This window comes from Microtus pennsylvanicus, chromosome 1 (assembly GCF_037038515.1).
Source record: "Microtus pennsylvanicus isolate mMicPen1 chromosome 1, mMicPen1.hap1, whole genome shotgun sequence".
In the NCBI taxonomy this organism is placed as follows: Eukaryota; Metazoa; Chordata; class Mammalia; order Rodentia; family Cricetidae; genus Microtus; species Microtus pennsylvanicus.
The window spans coordinates 197,740,141-197,766,367 of record NC_134579.1 but is presented as its reverse complement, the minus strand read 5'-3'; the positions used below and the strand labels follow the sequence as shown (position 1 = coordinate 197,766,367).

Here is a 26,227-nt window from a genome sequence, read left to right as displayed (position 1 = left end):
TGCCATGTTTGTCTTTCTGCATCTGGGTTACCTCACTCAGGATGAATTTTTTCTAGTTTTCATCCATTTGCCTTCGAGTTTCCTGCTGTCTTTGTTTTTAACAACTAAGAAATGCTCCATTGTGTAAATGCATCACTGGTGGAGGAGGTTTTTCTGTCTATGTGTTGCTTTATTGGTTGAATAAAGAAACTGCCTTGGCCTTTTGATAGGGCAGCACTTAGGTAGGCGGAATAGACAGAACTGGATGCTGAGAAGGACAGACAAGCAGATACCCTGAATCTCTCAGAAGGCCTGAGACGGACACAGGTTAGAATCTTGCTGGTAAGCCACAGTCACATGGTGAACACAGATTAATAGAAATGGGTTAATCAAGATGTGAGAGTTAGCCAATAAGAGGCTAGAGCTAATGGGCCAGACAGTGTTTAAATGAATACAGTTTCTGTGTGATTATTTTGGGTGTAAACTAGCCGGGTGGGATGGAGCAGAGGGCCCTGCTCCCTACTACTCATCACCTCTGCTGTGTCCATTCTTTGGTTGAGGGACATCTAGATCATTTCCAGGTTATGGCTATTATGACTAAAGCTGTTATGAACATGGGTGAGCAAGTATCCTTGTGGTGTGATTGAGCATCCTTTGGGTAAACGTTCAAGAGTGGTACAGCTGTGTCTTGAGGTAGATCAATTTCCAGTCTTCTGAAAAGCCATCATAGTGATTTCCAAAGTGGCTGCACAAGTTTGCACTCCTAGTAGCAATGGAGAAATGTTCTGCCTGCTTCACATCCTCTCCCGCATGAGCTGTCACGTGTGTTTTTGATCTTCATCATTTTGACAGGGTATAAGGTGGAATCTCAGAGTCATTTTGATTTGCGGTTCCTTAATGGCTAAGGATGCTGCAGTTCCAAGTTTCTAAAGCGACCACTTACTTCTTCACTCTATTCCAGACTGGATGCAGACAGAAGAGCGAGAGGAAGGAGCCAGGTCAAAGTGTAGCTTCCATGGAAATGTACCCAATGACCGGTTGGCTTCCTCCAAGACTCCATTTTCCATAATTCCATTACCTCCCAGTATCTCCTTAAATATTTAATACACCAACGGATAAAATCATTCATGTACCGGCACAAAATAAAGGCAATGCAGATATCAAAGAATATTTACCAGTTTATTGTTAAACTTACTGAACCAAAGTTCCAGCGTAGCACAGGTAGCGAGGAACAAAAGGGCCGAGCCGCCTCTCCGCGCACCTTTTATTGGCAGGCATTCGCCTGAGGCAAACCCCGCCCTCTAAAGGGAGCTGATTTAACCCCTTTATCTCCCCCTTTTGTCTAAATAAGACACAACTAAACCAAATATAACTATAACAATAATAACAAATGATAAATATAACAAACAATATTGAGAGCAAAAGTTTTGCTAAAGAGTAACTACAATTAAATAATCTTCAACTCCATCAAAGATCTGAGAAGGGAGTAAATATTACTTAACAAAAAAGAGATATCCAAAATGTGCAACAAAAGACAGAGACAACTGACTGCCTGGGCAATCACCCAAAATCTCGTTTGCAATGTTGAGTCAACCAACTTTGGCTAAGGCCTAACATAACTGACATACCATTCTCAAATGCAAGGAACTTTCTTAGGATTATCCTACCCTGTCTTGGCAAGATAAGACAATCCTGTTTATATCTTAGTCAGTAGTTGAGGTATGGGTTTTTCTTAACCCAAAGGCCAGTTCTGCCAGGAAGACAAGCTCCCAGTGGAGTGTCTTTGGTGCTCAACGTTCTCTCGGGAGTAGAGTGGTGTTGCCAGGAGTAAATTGTGTCTCAATGGCACATAATTCTAGGTTAGATTAAAGGCCATTTTCTACAGCTCTTCAAAGAGGCTGAAGATTATACTATCTATACTGAAAATAATCTCTATGTATCTAAAAGACCTGATTAACCTAAAAATAATATGACAAACATGTAATTCTCAATACCTATCTAATTTGAAAACTAAGGGAATAAACAATTGTGCAATGTATGAAGACAATGATCTTCACTTGTAAACAATGTCATTACTTATCAAATGTAAACAATGTTATTACATAAATAGGACCAGAGGTAGAAATGTACATTGTGATATGATAGATGTATCCATACAATATAAGCATACTCTTATACCAAAATAGAGGTAGGAACACTCACATTCAATATTCAATATATCAATATACAAGAAACAGTACCAACATAATTTTCTAAAAACAGTAAGTCACAAATACCAATCATCCCATCAACCCAGTTAATCCCCCTCTTTTTTTTTTTATATATATATATATCCCTAATTCCATACAATATCTCCCCATCCCCTCACCCCTAAACCAACCACTAAAAGATGTCCCTAACCCTGTGGGCAAACTCTGTTGGGAGAGGGGACGTCGTCCTCTTAGATTGCTTCTAGCTGACATGGGGGCGACGTTCTTCTTAGGGGCCCCTGTGAAAGCAAACGATGGTAAAATTCCCAAATTAACCTTTGACTTAAGAAGACTATAACTAGTCTCTGTGTGTTTCGAGAAGGTCCGGCCAGAGCGTTGTCAAAAATGTGCATCATATGAAATTGTCTCTTGCAATTGGTACCAAAAAACAGATCCAAAATTAGTGCTTAAAAAAAATTCATGACGTCATAAAAACCAGATTGAGTTGATGTTGTGGGGCCCCATCTTCATCCTGGAAACTTCAAAAATTACTGTAGGAAAATATGTTGCTTGTTATGGGAAATTTAAACATTAACAACAAGGACTCATACTGACATATAAAGAAAGACACAGATGTGAGGGAAGGCAAAGAAAGTTTATCAAGTATAAAATTATTCTTATTCTGTCCCATTTCATGGCTCCTGACCTGAGACAGAAACTTTGAAATATCTCTTATCAACAGGCTTGGAATTGAAGAAGGACTGAGCCATAGTCCAACTCCAAAACCAGCTCTACACATTTATAAAGAAGTGTTCAATAAAACATATAAATATACATAAATATATATAAAACCAATACTTACGATACGTATAGAATTTTATTGTTGATGTTTAATGGGTCGTATCTATTTTCCATCCATCAGTAATTAAATATTCAGGGTCCCTCAAATTCTTTGGAGATGAATATTTTCCTGTGGAGATAAGAAAAGAACCCTGCCCCCATCCTATTAGTAATCCTTACCATCTGTATGTCGGTCATCCTTGTGAATGAATTGTTATTTATCTTTTCCAAGTGACTTCTCTTCCTCAAACCGAACCTTTATTAATTTTGACGGTATCCATAATTTTTCCTCACCTGTGGAGATAAGAGCAAAACCCCTTCCCCAACGCAGCACATCTCCTGGCTTCCATTGTGAGGTTAATACATCCTTGAAATAAACTGGTTGATTTAGTTCAGCAGACTTTTCCATTATCCAATGTCTTTCTGCAGCCGTCGTTCCCTTCTCGTTAGCGTTGAGAAAATTCAAGGTTAACAAAGCATTATGTAACCTATTTCTAGGGGTGTTTTCCACCCCTTTCTGTTTGTTCAACATATCCTTTATAGTTCGATTTGATCTTTCTATGACTGCTTGACCTGTAGGATTGTATGGTATACCTGTAACATGCTTGATATTGTAATGATCAAAAAACCGTTTCATCTTCCTAGAGACATAAGCAGGACCATTATCTGTCTTTATTTGTGTAGGTATACCCATGATAGCCATGACTTCTAATAAATGAGTGATTACTGAATCAGCTTTTTCTGAACTTAAAGCAGTTGCCCACTGAAAGCCTGAATAAGTGTCGATGGTGTGATGAACATATTTCAATTTGCCAAATTCTGCAAAGTGGAACACATCCATCTGCCAGATTTCATTTCTATGAGTGCCCTTTGGATTAACTCCTGCTGGCAGTGGCGTTTGGTTATAGAAAGAGCAGGTAGGGCATTTCTTCACAATCTCCTTAGCTTGTTGCCATGTAATAGAAAACTCTTTCTTCAAACCTTTGCTATTAACATGATGTTTTTTATGAAATTCAGAGGCTTGAAGCACACTACCAATCAATAATTGATCAATTTCTGCATTACCTTGTGCTAGAGGACCTGGCAGACCCGTATGGGATCGGATGTGTGTTATGTACATAGGGCAAAGCCTGTTCCTGATCAAATCTTGAACCTGGATAAACAATGAGGTTAGTTCTGTATCATCAGGTATAAATTCAGCAGTTTCAATATGTAAAATAACTCTTTCTGCATATTGTGAATCAGTAACTATATTAATAGGTTCTTTAAAATCTCTTAGTACCATAAGAATGGCATATAATTCTGCCTTCTGGACAGAATCATAAGGACTTTGTTCCACCTTACCCAAGTCTTCTGATTTGTAACCTGCCTTCCCTGATTTATTGGCATCAGTATAGAATGTACGGGCTCCAGTTATTGGAGCATCACGGACTATTCGAGGAAGGATCCAAGAAGTTCTCTTTATGAAGTTGAGCCGCTTGCTTTTTGGATAGTTGTTATTAATGTCTCCCAAAAAATTAGCACAAGCTCTTTGCCATGGTTCATTATCTTCCCATAATTTCTTTAGTTCATCAGCAGTGAAAGGCACTATAATTTCTGCTGGGTCTATGCCTGCTAGTTGACGAAGTCTCAGCTTGCCTTTTATAATTAACTCAGAGACTTTTTCCACATAAGTTTTCAGTTTCTTACTTGGTTTATGTGGTAAAAAGATCCATTCCAAGATAATATCATCTCTCTGCATTAAAATTCCTGTAGGAGAAATTTTCGATGGTAATATGACGAGAATACAATCGAGCTCTGGATTCACTCTGTCCACATGTGCCTGTTGTAATTTCTCCTCAATCATTGTCAGTTCCTTTTCTGCTTCAGCTGTTAATTCTCTGGGACTGTTTAAATCTTTATCACCATCCAAGGTCTTGTTCAAATGAATTATTAGATCAGGTGTTATCCCAATAGTTGGTCGTAAACTGGAAATGTCTCCTAACAGTCTTTGAAAGTCATTAAGAGTCCGTAAGCGATCTCTCCGAATTTGTGCCTTCTGTGTCTTAATTTTTTGCAAACCTATTCTATAACCTAAATAATTAACAGAATCTCCCTTCTGAATCTTTTCAGGAGCAATTTGCAATCCCCATTTAGGTAACAGTATCTGTATTTCTTCAAACAGCCTGTTCAAGGTATCTATGTTTGAATCAGATAACAATATGTCGTCCATGTAATGGTATACAATAGATTTGGGAAATTTCTTGCGTATTATTTGCAATGGTTGGTTCACAAAATATTGGCACAGGGAGGGGCTATTTAACATACCCTGGGGGAGGACGGTCCAGTGGTACCTCCTCGAAGGTTGAGAATTGTTATAAGTAGGCACTGTGAAGGCAAATTTTTCTCTATCTTCTTTTTGCAAAGGTATAGTGAAAAAACAATCCTTCAAATCAATAACTATGAGAGGCCATCCTTTTGGTAATAAAGAGGGCAACGGAATTCCAGATTGCAGAGGGCCCATAGGTTGAATAACCTTGTTGATGGCCCTGAGATCTGTCACCATTCTCCATTTACCTGATTTTTTCTTAACCACAAATACAGGAGAATTCCAAGGGCTGGTAGATTCTTCTATATGTCCAGCATCTAGTTGCTCTTGTACCAGCTGTTCTAAAGCCTGTAGCTTTTCCTCAGCTAAAGGCCATTGCTTTGTCCATATTGGTTTCTCAGTCAACCATTTTAGAGGCAAGGCTGTTGGTATTTCTGAAGGGACATCAATTGCTTGTTCCTGCACAGCCCTAATGGCCGGTTTTGTCCTTTTGTAATAACTTTTAATATTCCTTTCAGAAATATGGGCTCTAGAAGTAGCAGGAATGTTAATTTGAGTATTCCATTGTTGTAATAGGTCACGACCCCATAAATTCATTGCAATATTGGCTACATAAGGCCTTAATTTTCCTATTTGTCCCTCAGGCCCTATACATTCAACCCATCTCGTGCTCTGCCTTACTCGAGATAGGGTTCCAATTCCCAGGAGCTGAACATTTACATTCTGAAGAGGCCAATATGGATGCCAAGATTCTGGGGTAATGATACTTACATCAGCACCTGTGTCCAGTAGGCCAGTAATAAAAATGCCATTTACACACACTCTCAGCTTAGGTCTTTGATCATTTATAGAAGTTTGCCAAAACACACGTAACTCATCTTTCTGATTACTATTGCTTGTAACAGTAGGCATGTGGCTTTCTAATTGTCCTGACGAGGCATGTTCTCTGCAGAAACTGGGAATGTCTGAACCATGTTTGCCATGGGGGCCTGAGAGGCCCCCCCTCTCACGTTTCCCGTCTGTATCAGGTTGCCTTGTCTATCTCTTGTAGACCTGCATTCATTCGTCCAATGTCTGCCCTTCCCACATCTTCTACATAAACCTGAAGGCTGATTCCTTCTATTCCTGTTATTTCTAGAAGACGCATTATTATTATTTCTGAAAACCCGTTGTTTACAATTCCTTTTCATATGACCCATTTTGCCACAATTAAAACATTTGGTATTCTGGTGTCTCCTTTTACCATTGGAAATTGCTTCTTCTACCCATGCTTCAGTGCCATAGTCAAATGTGTCAACATCTAGTGTATGCAAGACCCATTCTTCCAAGGACGCTGATCTGAACATTAAAGGCCTCAAGATCCTTTTGCATTCCACATTAGCATTTTCGTAAGCCAAAGACTCAATTATTATACGTCTTGCTTCTGGGTCAGGTATCCCCATTTGTACAGCCTTAGTTAATCTTTGTAAAAAGTCACTGAAGGGTTCTCTCTGACCCTGTTTAACTGTGACAAATGATTCCATTCTCTGTCCTGGGTCTTGTACTCTGTCCCAAGCCCTTAAGGCTGCTGTAGTACACATAGAAAGTATGTTTTCATCCAAATTAGCTTGTTCCTGAGGGTCTGAAAAGAGCCCTTCACCTAGAATTTTATCTAGGGAAACGTCAATTCCCTTCGCCTTTTCCTGCTGTTCTAAAAGTCTAGCCTCTTGCCTGAATAAGCATTTCCATTTTAAGTGCGGTCCACTCTCAAGGACCGCGGAGCTCAGCTGGAGCCAGTCCAAGGGGGTTGCTTTGCTTGTTGTGGCCCAAGATTTTAGCATCTCTTTAACAAAAGGGGAGTGCATCCCAAAAGACATGATGGCCTGTTTAATTTCTTTGAGATCATTCATACGGACAGGCTCCCATGTATCTTCCTTGATGACCCTAGGGTTTCTGGAACCAACCACCTTTTCTGTTGTTATTACAGGAAAGGCATGTAGGGCTGTAGGTAGAGCTTTGTGAAAATTGTCCCGGAGGGATTTATCCACAGATGTAGTTAAAATTTGCCTTTCTACCCTTTGCTCTTCTTCTTCAGAATTTAGAAATTCCTCAATCTTTTCAATTCTATTCACCATTGCTTTTTGTAATGTCTGAATCTCCTGCCCAGAATTATGTTCTAAAGCCTTCATTGAGGATTCTAGAGTATGAAATTTGTCCAGTAGAGATAACTTGTCATCTTTGGACATAATTTTTATGGCATAAACCGTGCCTTCTTGTATTGACAATCTTTCCGCCAATCTGTCATAAGCTTTAGACAAAATTCGATTGTCACATTCAGCAGTTTTGATTCTCTCAGTTAACGTTTCAGTTCCTACAGAAAGGGACTGCTGAAACTTACGATCTAATTCAGCTGTTCCTTCTTCCATAGTAATGAATTTCTCCTTAACATCAACCTGTACTTTTTTTAGATTTTGCTCAGTTAACCGAGTCATGTTAAACAAAGATTTGTTTTCTTCCTGGAGAACTTCAAACTGATTCTTGAGAAGATTGTTGTCATTCTCAATAGTTTTTAAACGTTCAACCTCTGCCTTAAGAGATTTGATCATTTTCCTATTATCAAACCAAATAGTGCTAAGGAAAATTAAGAATCCCAGGAATATCCATATATGTGGTGTGGTAGACACCTCTTGTAAGATCTCCCAAATGGTGCATTCAAAAGAACTATTGAAATAGGCTGAGGTCACGTTGTCAGACATTATTTAGAAAAGAAAAAGTTCTCTTACCTATAATAACTGGTTCCTGCCAGTGGTGGCGAAAGAGCCCAGTTGAATCCACGTGTCCTAAATCTGAAATAAAAGGACTCAAAAACAAAATTGAAACAGACACCAAGCTGATAAGTATTTTTTGCCGGGGCTCTCAGGCCGCGGTCACGTGACCTGAGCGCTGGCGGCGGTGGGGGTGGGAGGGGGAGCAGACACAGGCAGCGCGCGCTCCGGCGGGCGGTTGCGCACGGGAAATCTGGCCGGGGCGGCTCGGAACTGAGGCTTAGGCGCTGTTAAAAAGGCTCTGTCGAATCAAACTCACTGCTTGATACTCTAACAAGCAGCAGGGAAAATCGAGTCGCTGAGAATCTCAGCTGTTTCAGCGCGCGCCCAGAGAGACCGCTGCAGCGGCTCGGGGTGCAAGAGACTCCAATTCGGGGCCGGTTCTCGGCAAAGCCCCACGGGGGAGGCGCCAGATGTACCGGCACAAAATAAAGGCAATGCAGATATCAAAGAATATTTACCAGTTTATTGTTAAACTTACTGAACCAAAGTTCCAGCGTAGCACAGGTAGCGAGGAACAAAAGGGCCGAGCCGCCTCTCCGCGCACCTTTTATTGGCAGGCATTCGCCTGAGGCAAACCCCGCCCTCTAAAGGGAGCTGATTTAACCCCTTTACATTCATCTGGTCAGAAGCTCAATATCCAATTGTCTTAGAAAACCCTCACAAGGAGATGTGCTCTATTAATCCTCAGTCCATTCAAGCTCACAATGATTATTTACCATCACACTTCATTCTAGATTATTATATGAGCATTAATAAAAAGTATATTTTTCAACTAATGCAATCAAGCAGTAGAGATAAATGTTAGGTTGCTTTAAACAAAACTCCTTACACTCCACAGTCAAAGTTTTCCTGCATTTCTATCATTTATTTTTAGCATGCTTTTTATTTAAATACAATAAAGTTGAAAGTCATCATAAATGGTTGAGAGTTTTTTCTTTTGGTGTGTTAAAGGTGGTGCCTTTCTTACACTGTATCTTATTAGATATTTGCAATCTTCCTTAATCATATTTTTCCTACTTGAGGTTTGTCTTTTCTCTCCATCTGCTTTTAAATTGCTTTTATTATTTCTGCCTTTTAGGTTTTATACACTGAAATTTGCTTCACCAAACCTTATCTTAATGTCCTAACCCCTGATGAGAAAGGATTGTTTGCCCTCCTAAGAAGAGAAAGAGTGGGGCTTGGTACTTGGCTCAGTGACTGAAATGTTTGCTGCACAAGCTTGAGACATGAAGTTCAAATCTCCAGAACTCCTGTAAGTACCAGGTCAACTTTTGATGTCTGTAATTCCAGTGCCTGGGAAACTGAGAGGAAATCAATGAAGCAAGATGGCTAGTTGGCCTAACTTTATCACCACGCCCTGTGTTTAGCTGAGAGATTCTGCCTCAATAAATAAAGTGGAGAGCTAGTGAGGAAAACTCCTGATGTCAGCCTTGGCACTCCACACACATGTGTACATGTATGTGTGTACTCCCACACATGGGAACAACTATATACACATGCATACACACCGCTACCACTTATTTTAAAAGGAAAAGAAAAGAAGAGGACATAACACTCTCTATTCACGCAGCTCCATCCATATGAAGACATGGAAACTGGCTGTCTGCTGCTCAAGGAAAGTGTCCCCACTAGACAGTGACTCCACTAGTCTCAGATTTCCAAAGAAAACAAATTAAAGCTATGTAAACCTCTCAGACTTTGATATCTTCTTTTAGCAGACTAAGCAGAGTAAGACATTAGCAATCTGCTTCTGTTATTAATTGATAGAATGGTTTTCATTCTCTGTATATTTGGAGCTCATTGAGCCTCTGGGAAATGTAAATTTATCATTTTCTTTAAATGCATAATATGTTTTGCCATTCAGTTTTTTTCCAACCTAATATTTTTATTGATTATTTGGAAATTTCACATAATGCATCATCCCATGACAGTCATATTGTAGTCCTCCCAGGTCCTCCCACTGACCCCTGTGATATCCCTCCCAAGTATAAAGAAACATATACCAAGTCCTATTTGTATTGCCCCTATATTCCCTGGAGCATGATCAAACTCTCAGCGACCAATCCCTTAAAGAAAACAGTCTTTCCTCACCCCCAGCCGCAGCCAGAAGCCTTCAACTGTGAAGAGCTTCACTTCATCTTTCCCACAATTTTTAAGAGTTCTCTTTAACAGCATCCTGTCCAGACTGTTTCTTTTTGAGGGATGGGAGTGGTGGCATGGGGGAGAGGTTGTCATGGATGCCTCTGTCTCTCATTCTCAACTGTGAGTCTGCAGTCACAGCAAAACAAAACAAAACAAAACAACAACAACAGAATTTTCTTGCCCCTTACAGTCAGCAGCAGCTTGGATCATGGCCTTCCGCATGGTTTCTAGTGACCACATGGACCACACACATCCACATGGCCTCCAGCATCAGCATGAGGCTTGGATCCCATGGTGGTACAGACCGTGGACATCAGCATGGCACCTTGCTGCATGATGGAACACTGACACCACCATTGCCCTCAGTGATAGTATAAGCTATAGACGCTTTCAGGTGGCAGATTGGTAACTCAGGCCACAGGCATCAATACATCCCCTGGTTACAGCAGGTCCGTTAACACCAACATGATCTCCGGTGGCAGCATGGGCCACAGACATCAACATGTATGTGTTGGTGGCACAGATCACAGACACCAATATCGCAATCAGCAGCCGCACAGAGCCACCACACAGACCACAGGCATCAACACTAGACAGGGGCTTCAGCATGGACCACCGACACCAGCATGTTCTTGGTTGTGGCACACACCATGGAGACCAACATGGACTCTGGGGACAGCACAGACAATGAAGATCTTTGGAGGAGGCCCGATCCAGAAAATAACAGACATCCCGTCATAGCTCAGAGTGAGGGAGGTCATGTTCCCCTGCCCAACACAGCATTCTCTCACATCTGTCCGTCACCACCGCCTTAGCATCTCTAGGTCCACCTCTCTTTACCACACATACTTCTTTTGTTCCCAAACAGCTTTACATGCACTCATTCCAATGAGTCGTGTGGTCAGCTTCAAGGTTTCTGGTTTCAGATAAATACTGGACCATTGCCAAGACTTATCTCAGATATCCTGCTGTTGCCCAGAGTCAGGGTGATCTTGCAGCTCCCTGCCCTCAGTGCTGGCTACCCTGAGGATCACCAGACTCGACCTTCGTGCTGGCAGCCCATGGACAATGCCGCAGTCCTGTGCTACCCTCAACCATTGTGCTTTCCTTCCCCCACAGTGCAATCAGCAGTGAACTACCGCAGTGGCAGCTCCATGCTTCGGACAGAGGCAGGCTGAGAACTGGCCCTGTTCAGTAATGGCATGCTTCCAACCCTGTAGCCCACTGGCCACGACTGTTGTGATTGCAGTCTGTGGGTTGCTCCAAGGTCCCAAGTTCTCCTTCCAGCAGGGCAAGCAGCAGTACAGCTCTATGCTTCGGGGTAGTCCGAAAAATGTGAAATATTTCAAATGTGTTTTCTCAATATTAGAACTCCATATACTATATCACATGTGTTATATTACGCAAATGTTGTATCAGAACCTTAGAATTCTATGTACTATATATAAATTATATATATATTCATGCCATTATCCATAGGGAGACCTATTATCTATATACATATATTTAATGCAGCTATACAATACTGAAGGATGATGCTCCCCTTAGAAGTCATAGATTATCTGACCAAAGCCCCAGCGCCAGTCAGAGGATACCACCCTGTGAGTCATTGGTAAAGCAGGGGCTTCCAAGAGATGCCCAGACAACATGCTATTTTGGTTGCTTGCCAGAACATCAAGGTAAATCTCTATTGATGAAGACAGCCCATACATCAGACACAGGACTTGGAGAACCCTAGCTGGTACTGACCTGGAAGCTTCCTCCTTGAAGGCTAGGTCTCAAAGTGTCACAAATTCCATGCAAGCTGCCAAAGGAAAAAAACTTATCAACAGTCTTGCCTAGTTGTAAAGCCTGAGAACCACAAAGAAAGGACGAGAATGATATCCCAACTGGTGGACTGCGGCACTTGCATCTTGGGGCAACCAACAGCTTTCTAATTATACCCAAAACCCACTCAGTTGGAGGGAACCCATGCCTGGGCTGTAAATCTAGCTAGAACCTGTAGATGAAGAAGTTGCAGGTCCTAGAGGAGAGCCTACCACTCCCATATTGCCAAAGTAATGCAGCTTCTAATCGCCTGCTGAACACTCATCCTTGTACCCATAAGTAGGTGTGGCTCTCACATTTCATTAAACAAAAAATAAAAAAAGTCTTTTTGAAGCAGATTGAGACTATTAGAGACCTGGCAAAATTACAGAAAATAACCAACTTTGGGGTGCCCAGCCCAAAATGGAACATCTGTAACAGAACCCCTACACCAAAGGCTTGGGAACATGACAGGAGGGGCAGAAGGAATGTAAGTCAGAGGAGCAGGGTGGTTGCTGTAAGACAGAGTCTTCTGAACAGGACAGAGATGTTTCTCTTGTCAACTCTCAACAGCATGGTTGCTGCACAAGACCTGCAAAGACAACACGAGTCCTCATGCAAACACGAGTAGAGGAAAAGTTCACAAGGCTCCACCCATGGATGGAGAGGTAAAGACAGTCAATGTCTGCTGAGGGAGGGGAAACCAATCCTAAATGGTCAACCCCCAAAACATGACAATTAGGGCAACATTAACATTCACACATATATCCACACATGTGGTTATACATATGCATATCTACAAGAAAAGTAGATGTAGAGGAGGTCATGAATTCAAGGTGACCTTGGTTGGGGGCCATAAGAAGAGTTGGAACAGGGAGGAGTGGTGTGAAAAGGAGGCACATACAGTGTACAAATGGATGGAATTTTAAAAATTGCTATATACTAAATTTTTGTGCCCTTCCTTTATATGTTATTGAAACATATAAACTGTGATGATATTTTGAGACTAGCCCTTTACAAGATAAATGATTGACGGAAGTAATAAAGTTGGAGCATATAGGATGGGACTGATAACCTTAATACATGGATAAAGAGGCCAGTGCTGTCCAGAGCCCATAGCATAACTGCACCAGGAAGCAACCATTTACAAGCCCGCATGGCGACCTGATACAGAATCTCCCACCTGTCATTCTCCAAATTCCCTGTCTCTAGAATTATATGAAAGGCCCGTCATCCACCTATGGTTACAGCACCTTGAGCTTACTAATGCAAGATTCAGTGTAATCACTGTGTTAATGTTTTCTATCAATTTTGTCATTGTAATTTCTGGATCTTTTCAATTGATCTCTCTTTATCACAAGTTATATTTTTTATACATTTAGTAATTTTCACTGGGAGTCAAAGTCACTGTGAGTTTTGCATTGGTGCATGCTAGGTATTTTACTAAAAACATCTTTGAATTTTACTCTGAGACAGAATAAAATTATTTGGTAATAGTTATTCTTCTGAGAGTTATTTTGGGCTTTATTGTATGGATGGGGGTAGCTGTAGCTTTAATCTTCATCTTTGCTTCAGTTTTGTCCCATTATAAAACAATATCTTTTGTATTCCCTATTCAGTGCCCTTTGAATTATGTAGTTTTATCCCCTCTTCTTGGATAAAACCCAACCATTTCTACTCTGTGTGAGTTTACAGATTACTTTTCCTAAAACTTTTTTTCTCCCACATCAGACCATTTCCTCACAGTTCTCAGCTAGAGACTCATCAGGATGCCCTAGGGCTCTCTGTCTTTGTGCAGACAACCTTTCCCCACCATCTGCCCAGCAAACTCTCCCTGCCTTGGCCTGTCTGGAGTTTCAGCTCAAAAGTCTCAGCGTTCATAGGTATCTGTGTTTAATTAGAGTTTTCTCTCCTGAACTATGATCAGAAAACTCCTTCCCAATTGCATGTTGTCTAGTTCATTAGGTTTATTTTGTCTTTATCTGATAATTGCTACATAGAAGTCATGATTTCGTGTACTCTGAAATGACTCTTTTTTGTTTGCTTGCTCCATTTTGGTGAAAAGAGAAGTTAATTTAATCTTATTTATTTTTGTTCTTCACCTTATAGTCACAGACATTTCATTCTATCCTTACTAACCTCCTTCCCTCTTGTTTTAACATAAACAAGTTCAGTTCCTTAATTGTCAGAGCCCACAATTTTGGATCTTTTTTGTCTTGACTAAAGGTCAGAGAGTTCAAACCTATTCTTGTTCCTCAAAGATAAACAAGAGTATGTTTGAACCAAGGTGTGGCTACTGGATTATTTGCTCCTCAAAAGCCAGACGTCAGGATTTATGATTTAGGGTATGGTTACTAGGTGATTTTGAGATGTAATTACACTTGCTTGTTGTTTGTACCATGGAAGTCTTGTGTCCTCCACTTTTGATTGGGGTGTATAAGGACTATGAGTAATAAACTCTGGGCCTTTTGTTACAACATTCACTGGAAGCCCTCCCAACTCTCTCTTCTGTTCTCTGTCTATTTCTTTCTTCAATCCACACTCCTCTCCTCAGGAACATACAGACAAGTCAGCTGGTCCTGACAATTAAGAGTCTTCAGAGAGACATAACTGATATGTAGAGAAGAGAGTGGATGATGTAAGTACAATAGTGACATAGATATATGTGGGAGAACAGCTTCTGTATGGGAATGGCTACATAGCTGTGGGGCACAGGTCCCTTGATATGTTGTCTACAATCTGGAGAACAAGGACAATAGTGTCAGTTCTGAACCTGAGAATGGAGCCTGAGAACCCCAAGGACCCCAAGGATGCTGAGGACACCGAGGGCTTTTGTTTCAAGTTCTACAGCCCATGACTGGAGAAAACACAATGCCAATGTCCACAATGTCCAGAGTCTAAGAGCAGGAGAAGATATTCCAGCTATGAGGGAGAGAAAGATAGAGATAGAGAAAGAGATAAAGAGAGACAGAGAGAGGGGAGACTGGTATAGGAGGTTCTTCTCTATTTGTGTTGCTTTTATTGGTTGAATAAAGAGGCTGCCTTGGACTTTTGATAAGGCAGCCCTTAGGTAGGTGGGAAAGACAGAACTGGATGCTGGGAGAAAGAAGGCAGGCAGAGAGAGCCTCCATGGAACCATCTTCCAGGTCAGACATGCTGAATCTTTCCCGATAAGCCACAGTCACATGGTGATACAGAGATTTAATAGAAATGGGTTGAATCATGATGTGAGAGTTAGCCAATAAGAGGCTAGAAATAATGGGCCAGGCAGTAATTTAATTAATACAGATTTCCATGTGATTATTTTGGGCATAATCTAGGTGGGCGGCCAGGAGCCAGGCAGGACGCAGCTCACTCCTCATACTACAGGAGACATATAGAAAGATAGTTATATAAAGAGAGGGAAGTTATATATGAGACTCTTTCTTCTGTTTTTTTTTTGTTCTATTAAAGCCTTTACTGAATTGGATGGATAGATGGTACCCACACATCATGTTGGACAACAGTAGATCTTCTTTACTTAGTCTGCTAATATGAATGTCAATCTCTCCTAGATACATTTTCATAGACATATTCAGAACTGATATAGTGCTAATGAAATCAAATTGTACCTAATTAACCTTTATAGTTAATAAACTTTTAAGGTTGATTTGGCACTTTTCTAGTTTATTATTGTCCTTTTATTTGTTTTCTCTGTCTGTCTGTCTGTCTCTTTGTGTGTGTGTGTGTGTGTGTGTGTGTGTGTGTATGTGCATCATGACGGCATGCATATGGAGGTCAGAGTTCAACTTCTGGAGTTAGCCCTATCCTTCTGCTATGTGGGTGCCTGGGTTGGAACTTAGATAATCAGGTTTAGTGACAAGTCTGTTTATCCACTGAGCCATCTTGCTCACTTCAGTACCATTTCCTTAAATGTTGCTCTTAAGACCCAGGTGAATTTAACCTTGCAATTAGTATTTCAATCATATAATTCTGAGGGCTGTGGAAATAGACCAGTCTATAAAGTGCCTGTGCGTTTCAATTATTTAATTCTAGATTTTTCTTATGTAATATAGTAGCTACTTCCCCTATATGGTTGTTGAGTGTCACAGGTCCAAATTGAGATGGGTCTTAAATACAAACACCTTTAAAATAATTTCTTACATCTGTTAACATTTGAATGTATGTTACATATAATGTTATATTTCCTTCCACCCTTTCTTCAGTGTTGAATGAGTGTGTTAAAAATAAAAAAAAAATTAGACTGTGGTTTGCATTATATTTCTATTGGGTGGTGCCTTCCAGAACAGTTTGGAAATAACTTGAAAACATCTGTTCTTCATCCTAGGATGGAAGTCTGCACTTGGAGTAGAGAAAATGTTTGACAATGCAAAGATGACTTGAGTTGTCAGCTCAGCTGTCTAAGAAGACATCCAGTGGCTTTCACAGTAACCTTGCCACTTTCCCATGGCTCTTATTTTCGGCCCCTTTAACCAGGCAATCTTCGTCTAGCCTTGCATCTTCTGTGTCATGTCAATCTAAATACCCCCGCTAGGAGAGTGTTTCACCAAGTGTGGTCTCTGCTGCAGCAACAATAGAATTATCTGGGGATTTGTGAGACATGGGAATTCTAACACAGAGGAGATTCAGAAACTGCTCAGGTAAGGCCTGGACCTCCCACTGTATAATTGTGATTCATACCAATGCTTAAGGAGCCTCTTCTAGGAACTGGTGTTCAACATACCTCACACTTGTTCTCCCCGAGTTCCTCATTTCTGTTAGCCTTTCCTCCTATTACCAAGGCAACCCATCCTGGCTCTTACACTCAGACTCTACCCCACAGCAAGTCATCAGCTCTAACCAGTCCGCCCTCCAAAGTCCTTAGCTTGAACTGGGTTACTCTTACTTAGTGTTTCTGTTGTCTTCCTCTTTACTCTCATTTTGCTTCTTTCTGGTTAAACTGAACTTTTTTCTTCAGTACTCCCCTCAAAGATCCATTTCTGTTTTCCTTGCAAATTCCTGTCTACCGATAAGAAACTGTGCTTCCACTCCTAAGAACCCACTGGAACTCCCTTCCTGAAGCTATGCTGAAATGCTGCTTCTGGATTGGTCTGCATTTCCCCACCCCCACACATCCTATTTTTCCAAGTTAAAGAAAAATACCTACCTCTTTTGAGTTATAATTTACTTCTCCCTCTTTTTATTAGAGTGGATGCTTTAACGAGTTTCTTGAGGGAAGGATTCAAGTCTGAATGATGGTGTTATTCTTGTTTGCAATTGAGGAAGATAAACTAATACTTCCCCCACAGAGCCCATTGACCTAGAGATTTTACACTTTCTCTTCTGGCTCAAATATCCCACTCCCAACATCCTTCTGGACCTTTTCTTCAATTGTTTTTAGTCTCTTTTCAAGCATCAGCTGTCACCTAGATAAATCTTACCCCATACCTTTCTTTAAAAAGAGTTTTCTTCTATTTTCCCCATGCTACTTATTTCTTCCAGGTTTGTATTTTTTCAAGTAATCAGAAACACAATTATTTATTTATGTGCATTTATGTATTGAATGAATGGGAAACATCCTTGCTTCGTGAGCTTCGATAATATATTTAGTGTATGGACAAATAGACTTAACTATTAAACGTTGAGGGAACAAGAGGGGTAATGAAAATACACCACATGCCATAGCATCTTGTACATCATGACACATAGTAACTGAAAACCATTATTGTTGCCATTATCAGTTTCTTGAAGACTGTTTTAAGATTCCTGCTCTTTCTCTCTGACAAACTTTATCAGGTATGATAACTTTGGATAATGAGTTTTTGTTCATCAAAAATGAAAAAAAAAGGAACATGACACAACCTAGCTAGATTTCAGGGTCTTGATCTGTAAACAAGGGAATGAAAACCTACTACATCCTTTTGGCCCCAGTGTCTGATTAGGGACACTCTCGACAGAATAGGCTCCTCTTAGTGACTCATTCCCTCTCTGAAACTTCACAATATCCTCAGAGAGATACAGTCATGTGCTTCTCGGAGCTGATGTTTACCAAAAGGCTCTAAATAGCCTCTTTCCTTTCTCTATAAAAATACATAAGTATAATTGTCTCCATTTCCTCCTGATTGAACACAGCTCTTTCTGTTTTTCTGGCCCCCACCCTCAATGTATTCTCATGAACTGACTTTTTATAGACCACAGAAATCTTGGTATTGCTATGCATTGTGCTTCAGTGTTTCTGTCACACTGTGTGACAATTGGGGTCTGTCATCTGCATTCTATATTAGGGATTCCAAGTGGGTTAACAAAGCCAGTTGTTCTCAGAGCTAGGCTAACATTCTTTCTCCACTCACGGGCAAGCAGGCACTCCTCATTGCTGAAATTTCAGTGAACTTTATTGCCAGCCCCTGCAGATTCTGCAGTCTGCCTATCTGACCAAAGACATCTTTGCCAGTTTTCTTGTGCCGTGCCATGGTTTCATCACATAGATGGTAGCTTGGTTGTTTGGGATGTGACCTTTCATTTGGATTTTCAGAAATGTCAGTAATGAGATCTGAGTTGTAATTGATTTGACCTGTCTGAGAACAGAAAGCAAGCAAATGGCCATTTCTGACTAAAAGGAGATTTTCTTCTTGGAATACCTGTAACTCTAAGATTATAGATGTCACCTTAGATGGACACAGAGGGTCAGAGCAGCATGTCCGGAGGCTTTTATGAGTCAGAATAGTGACAGAAAACTGTAGAGAGGGTTCGCCAAACAATTCTTTGATTCTCATTTGACATCCCTATGAGCCTGTGAGATTGATCCTAAAGGACAAGACTTACATCACAAAAGATTTCCATCCGATTCCATTGGCATATCTGATACTATTCTCTGCTTTAAAGATATTAATACATTAACCACATGTAAATGTATAAATATATTTATGCTTAATAATATACCCGGTCAAAATATTCAGATAAAAGTCACTTAACATACTTAAGTGCTCTATTTTCTCTCAAGAACAAACCATTTTGGATTTTTATCTTTTCTCCACTTTTGTCTGCTTTGGAGCTGTTCCATTTGACTTGAAGCACTCCCTCTTGGAGGAAGCAGAGAAGCTCACATTGCAGATGGAGGTTCATTAAATTCAGAACGTCTCAAGATCCACAAGTTCCCTCACCTGTGTTCGACATCAGATAGTAATTACTTCAGAGAGGAGGCTCTCTGGGCAGCACAGCTTCCTGTGAACCGTTGAAGGCAAGAACCTATGTGAGCTGTCATCCATGTCTGGAGGGGCCTTTTGGTAATAGGGCTGACTCAGCCATGGGTCCTTTGGTGATGCGGCTGATGCAGCGATGGGTCCTTAAGTCATCCTGGATCCTTGAAATAGCTCAATAGCCTCACTGGCTCTCTCATGTGTACTGGGTGGGATTAATTCCTAAGCCTGTCCATTTGTATCCTGTCTGGGATGAATAGGCATTTGTTCCTTTCTCCCAGGAAAGGCCACACAACATAATCTTGTAAACTCGTTTCCAGTGGCATCGATTACTTTACACATGTTGGCATTTAGAAAATCCACATAGAATTTCATCAAGTATAGTTTCTTCCACTTAGAATTTTCTAATTTGCTGTTCTTTCGGCCATATCTAAATTTCTGAGGTTGAAATTTGCCTCTGTAAATTTTAAGATGTTTGGTTTATTTTTGCTTATTACACTTATTTTGTGTATGCGTGTGTATGTTTCTGTGAATGCGTGTGTACAAACCCAAACTCACAGACATATGTGTGTCCATGTCATAGCAAATGTGTAGAGGTCAAAGGATAAATTTGGGGACTCAGTTCCATTCTACCACCATGTAGGTCTTAGGGACTTGAGTCAGGTCATCAAGCTTGAGGGTAAGCTTCCAAGTCAAACTGACCATTTGACTGTCCTGCAATCTTTACCTTTTCTAAAAATCTTTTATGATAAAATGTATAAGTTCATCTAGAAGTTTATATTTTATTATATGGTATCTGCATTAAATATATTTTGGATCCAATAAAATTCATTATGAAGCAGATAAGGGACCACTTTTGCTTGCTTCTTTAGTAAGTTTGGTAGAATATTAATGAGTTGTTTTCTCTATATATTTCACAATTGGGTTATTTAAAGGATTTAACAATTATATTATTAATCAGTTTTTTTTTTCATGAGAATCTGATCTCATTGTATGCCATGAATTCATTGTTCTTGATGGAACAAAGAAGCAATATGTCCAGAGAAGTGTAAGTGCAGCATACAACTGCACCTTAGACTTTTGCAATGTTTCTTTTCAGTGTAATTGTCTTTGGAGCTCGTGGGCATTAACTCAACACATATTTATTGAGCATTGTCTATGTTAATACTTCACTTTCAAATTATGTTCGTGGAAGACCTCATAGGTGATCAGGAAGACAATGCAATGTCACTCCTTTTAACATCTGGTGAATGGTATAAAGAAAAGGCTGGGTGCAAGGGCTGTGAAGCCTGACATAACCTAGTGGCCAGAGAGGACTTTCTAAAAGAAGGATATCTGACTGAGCCTGAAGGATAAGGAATAGCTACCCAGAAGACAGGAAAGGGAGGAGTGATAGAAGGTATGGAATGATCAATAGATAGAACATTCCAGGAAGTTCTATTCCCAAGTCATGGAGTGAGTGGAAATCTTGTCAAGGGATGAGCTTGGAGAAAGGGGACAACTGAGATCATGGAAGGTTACATTAATTATGATAAACTTTGACATCTGCTTACTAGGTGATGTGTGCTATGATTACCATTAATGAATAAAGAAACTGTGTTGGCCTGTTGATAGGGCAGAACTTAGGTAGGCGGGAAGGACTGGACTGAATGCTGGCAGAAAGAAGGATGGAGTCAGGGAGACGCCATGGAGATACAGGAGATAGATGTACTGAACCTTTGACAGTAAGTCACTGCCACATGGCGATATACAGATTAATAGAAGTGGGTTAAATTAATATAAGAGTTAGCCAATAAGAACCTAGAGCTAATGGGCCAAGCAGTGTTTTAATTAATACAATTTCTGTGTGGTTACTTTGGTTCTGGGCTGCTGGGGCAAACAAGTGGCCTCCTCCTACACCTAGGTACTGTGAAATGTCATAATTGTTTTTAAAAGAATGAATACTTTAAAAAGAGTGACATAGTAGACTCTAAAACCTATAAAATAAAAGAGCTGAAAAGTTCAAACTTGGAAACACAGAATCTAGTGAGGATTGGCTGCTATTGTGAAGTTGATAATGCTGGCCTGGCTTGCAGAGCAGAAGGAAAGCTGGATGCAGGTAGACCAATGAGAATGATATTTAGGGAGTAAGAATGATATTTAGGTGGCTGAGAAGATGAAAATCTCTAGGAATATCTTCATTTAGAATAATATTTACACATTTAGAGGGACTTGCTTTTGCATCTCACTGAGGCAAAAGCTTGTATTTAGTAGTAGATAATACCAAGTGTGGTTTACATAAGCATCTCTTGGGTTCTCAGTAAAGTCTTTGAATTCACTTATCATTTTCCTGACTTAATGTCACTTTATCACACCTGCCTTAAACCATGTGCTGCCACCCTTTAAGTTAAACTTTTGTGGGCAGGAGAGAAGAAAGGAAGAGATGAGAGAATTTGTTCCTGAACTTCAACCTAGATTCTTAACATAGAGCAAAGATTCAGAAAACATCCTAAGTTAGACAAAATCAGAAACTTAATCCTTTCTTCTCATCAGAGAACATATGGACCATCTTAAACAGTATTGTCCATTCCAGTTTTATATCTTACAAACCAAGTCAAGCGTTTAGCAAGGATTAGGAGGAGCAGTGAAATTTTGCAATACAGACATTTGAACTCATAATTGTGAGACCATAATGAATTCATTTGTCTGCCGAATCTGTTGAGCTGTGAATGGGAGCTGCCCAAGTCTTCTTCACACAGATATCTGAGAGGGAACCATTTGCTTGCCATGGAGCAGTCTCCAGTTTTCAGTGGACGTTCTAGCCTTACTGTAGAAAGAGAGTGAGATAATAAACAGCACATATAAACCACGGTTTTAAATAGTGATTTTTTTTCATGCTGTATTCAGTGATTCGTACCTGTGAGCTTAGTCTTGGGGAAGCTAAAACAGGAGAATCATAAATTCGAGGTATTCCTGGTATATATAATGACACTCTACAAAAAGAGAGTATAGATTTAGAGAGAAAATGGCCACTCATTCTCATGCAAAAGAGAAGAAAAGGTGGGGGAGAGTTGAAGGACTGGCCAGATGGTTCAATGGTTAAGCACATGGTGCTTTTCCAGAGGACTTGAGTTCAGTTCCAATCACCACAGCAGAGGGCTCACAACTGTCTGTAACTCCAGCTTTGTGGGTACCACACTCATGGGCACATACCTGCAAACACATAATTTAAACAAATTAAAAAAATTAATCTGAAAAAAACCCATCCTGGCTCTTTTATGAATGTATCAGATCATTATCTTAATACCTCGTTCATAATCTTTACGTTTTGGTCATTTAACACTAGGTCTCCATGTAGGTTTAAAAGAGGGTATTGATTGGCATTCACATAATATTTCAATCTCTCACCCATAGGACGGTCCCTCTAAAGTTTCATATAGAGGTCTCTGTCGAATTAGAAACAAAGTACAAAGCCTTCTCTATGCCTCTGACTCATTTCAGTGGAGGTCCTCGAAACGCTGGCCGAGTATCCTTCTCCAGGGCTTTTATTAAGGGGAATAAGTGCTCTGACTCAGGATAAATAGAGAGTTGGATATCGAAGGGAGGAATTAGATCCAGGGAAATCAGAGAAAACACTGTGAGAAAAGAAGCTGTAGTGTACTGGCTGACAGTTTTCCAAGCTGCTTTTGGTTTTAAACACATAAAACACAACTTATTATTTTTTTAATATGTAGGTGTTGGGAAGCATTTCCTCCCTGAGTGGGGGCGATTGGCTTCTATTTGCTCCCTCCAGAGCTGTGAACTCCCTCTAACTTGGAGACCAGTCTCCTCTCGCTATGTATCATTTCCAAACTTCTGGAAAAATGAGGTGTCAGACACCAACATGGTTTTAATTTGGCAAACAGTTCGGGAAACTGATTGCTTTGAACATCTCCGTCCCGAACAGCGCAATTGAGCACCACAGGAATGACTATTCATTTTAGAACAGGAAATCTAACCAATAGTTCTGAAAATATTTTTGATGTTCTTAACCTGGCCAAAATTGGTGTCTGTTCCCCTTCATGTCATCCTGGACACATTGCTCCATGAAATTGCTTCTAGTTTCCATTTGATTTCTGATATATACCTACAAACATTGACCCTCTTCCTTCCTTCCTTCCTTCCTTCCTTCCTTCCTTCCTTCCTTCCTTCCTTCCTTCCTTCCTTCCTTCTCTCCTTTCTGTCTTCTTTCTGTCTTCTTTCTGTCTTCTTTCTTTCTTTCTTTCTTTCTTTCTTTCTTTCTTTCTTTTCTTCCCCTCATCTCTCTGTTCTCTCTCTCTCTCTCTCTCTCTCTCTCTCTCTCTCTCTCTTTTGACTTTCCCCCTTTTTTTCCCTTGTGGCTTAGTCAATGAACAATCCATTCCTTCTGGATATGAATGAGGGCAAATGATATTACTAAGACAAAGAGTCTGCAAATGAAAAGAGAGCCTTTGGAATGCTAGGGAAAACAGGCATGTTTATAAAAGAATGCAATTTGGGGCAAAGAGGACAGATTCATGATGTAGTCATAGCTTTATAGCTGGGGATTTTCAGATCTTCAAAACCAAGTAAATTTGACTTGGATGCTTTCTCTTGAGTTTTGTGAGCTTCTGAGAGGCAATTTGTGCTGTTTCTCGGGGATCTACAGCTTGGACTTTCACCTTTGGAATTTATTATCCCAGATTTTCAGCCTATAGGTTTTGTTTATCTCTTTTGTGATGTCTTCCAGAAGTGCATGCAACCTCTGTTCTTTTTTTTTTCTACAGCAATTCTATTCACAACAGGCCTTCATATATACAGCACATTTTGCTAAATGTAACAAACTTTGATTTTAGGAGCTGAATGGACGTGCTATTTTTGTTTATAAAGATCTAGTGAGGGCCTGAAGAGATGGCTCAGAGGTTAAGAGCACTGCCTGCTCTTCCAGAGGTCCTGAGTTCAATTCCCAGCAACCACATGGTGGTTCACAGCCATCTGTAATGAGATCTGGCGCCCTCCTCTGGTGTGTGGGTATACACGGAGGCAGAAAGTTGTACATAATAAATAAATAAATCTTTTTTTTAAAAAAAAGATCTAGTGAAACTTATATATATCTTCTCCATCTTTTCTGCATTCTCCCATCCTCTCCTACTTTTGACTCTTTTATATAAGATAGAAAACCGCAATCTATTTTAGCCATGATCAGGCTTTATTCTTATGTTAAGTGCTATTTTTTGTATCAAGCTATTAAGCTGAAGATTTCTAATTAGTCTTTAGATGTGATATTCCTAGTTCAGGTGTTTTGTAAAAGACAGGGTAGGAAGTAGGTTTGCAGACTGAAGAATTCATCTGCCTTATAGGTCAAAGCTGAGACTGTGGAGCTCTGGTAGGTGGAGGTGGAGTAATGACACACATCCTATGAACAGGTGAACAGGGGAGGTGACATCCCAGTGGGAAGTGAAGATGGCAGAAAAACAGGTTTCTGGGCTGGAGAGATGGCTCAGAGGTTAAGAGCATTGCCTGCTCTTCCAAAGGTCCTGAGTTCAATTCCCAGCAACCACATGGTGGCTCACAACCATCTGTAATGGGGTCTGGTGCCCTCTGCTGGCCTGCAGGCATACACACAGACAGAATATTGTATACATGATAAATAAATAAATATTTTTTTTTAAAAAAACAAAACAGGTTTCTAACAAGCATGTTGTAGTGAGAGAGACTAAGCTAGGTTCCGTGGCTGGGCTCGATGTCTACGTAGGATACCAGATTCAGAGACATACAGAAGAGCAGAGGGGCATGAGGAAGAGTGAAAAGGACCAGACTCTGCAGTGATGAAGTAGAAGACGGAGGATGGAACCGTGAGCTAAGGCATGTGGGCAGTCTCCAGAAACCGGCAAGCACGGGGAAATGCTGTCTCCACTGCGTCTGGGAGAAAGAAAGTCGTGCTTGAAAAAAATTTAAGGAAGGATGTGTTCATCTGGCTCATGGTTCCAGCAGACACAGTTCGTCATGGCAGGAAAGCTACGGTGAGGAGCAGGAGGAGGCTGGTCACAACGCACCCACGATCTGCCATGAGGGCATCATACTGGGTACACAGACAAACACACTTGTGTCTTTCTGAAATGTCAGGAACTATTGAAGAACAATAAATTCACAAGGTTTATGGGTTTCGATGATAACAATTTGTTATTTAATCCGTCTACTTTAGCAGCCTGGCCAACGTGGACACACACACACACACACACACACACACACACACACACACACACTTCTCCCTCAGGCCAGCTGCCTGATATGTTCTTGGACCTGGTTTCCCTGGTACATTTTTAACGCACCACGTGCCCCCTACAGTCTTAATTTACCCCAGCGAACCCACCGGCCGCCTCTGTTTCTACTCACTCAGCATGCCAATTCTGGCTCCGCTCTGCGGCTGCTCTTATCCTTCTCCTTAAAAATGGGGCATAAAACGGAGTCTCCCAGGGGAGGACACAGCCTGGGGAAAAAAAGCAGTTTTCTACAACATGGAGAAACGTAGAGCAGGGTGTAGTAGCCTGAGTTCGACAGTCCGGAAGCAGAGAACGATGGCCTTAGATTTCTCCTTTCGATTCCGTCTCCAGCCCTGGTACCACCCACATTTATGGTGCGCTGTCATGGAGACCAAAGGGCCAACACTAATGTGTTACCTTGTTTCTTCTGAAGGCCTCTTCTTGGCAGGCAGAGAGCTGACCTCTCAGTGTTTTCTTACATCAGCTCCCCGTCCTCCACGCTTTAATCTCCTCTCCTTAAAGGGATATGAGCAGCTTGTGTCAAGACCAGTCTTAATGTTTAACTTAATTACCACTTTCAATGCCCTTTCACCACGTATAGTCACTTTGCAAGGGGCTGGAGATTAGGGCGAATAACACATTGGGATTGATAGGGCTCAACTTAGCTTAAAATAATGGGTAACTGTGGTTCAGGTGCAGGCAATGCAGGTCAGAGGAATAGCTGCAGACCATGCCAGTCAGA

General features: G+C 40.7%; 1 long non-coding RNA gene across 1 annotated transcript; it reads right to left on the bottom strand.

Annotated features, from left to right (window-relative positions):
• Window positions 1-17,584: 17,584 nt before the first annotated feature.
• LOC142842575 (uncharacterized) lies at window positions 17,585-25,893 on the bottom strand. The gene is made up of 3 exons (XR_012909403.1): window positions 25,619-25,893; window positions 22,143-22,438; window positions 17,585-22,052 (listed from the first exon to the last, which is right to left on the bottom strand). It is a non-coding gene; the product is annotated as an uncharacterized LOC142842575 (long non-coding RNA).
• Window positions 25,894-26,227: the final 334 nt, after the last annotated feature.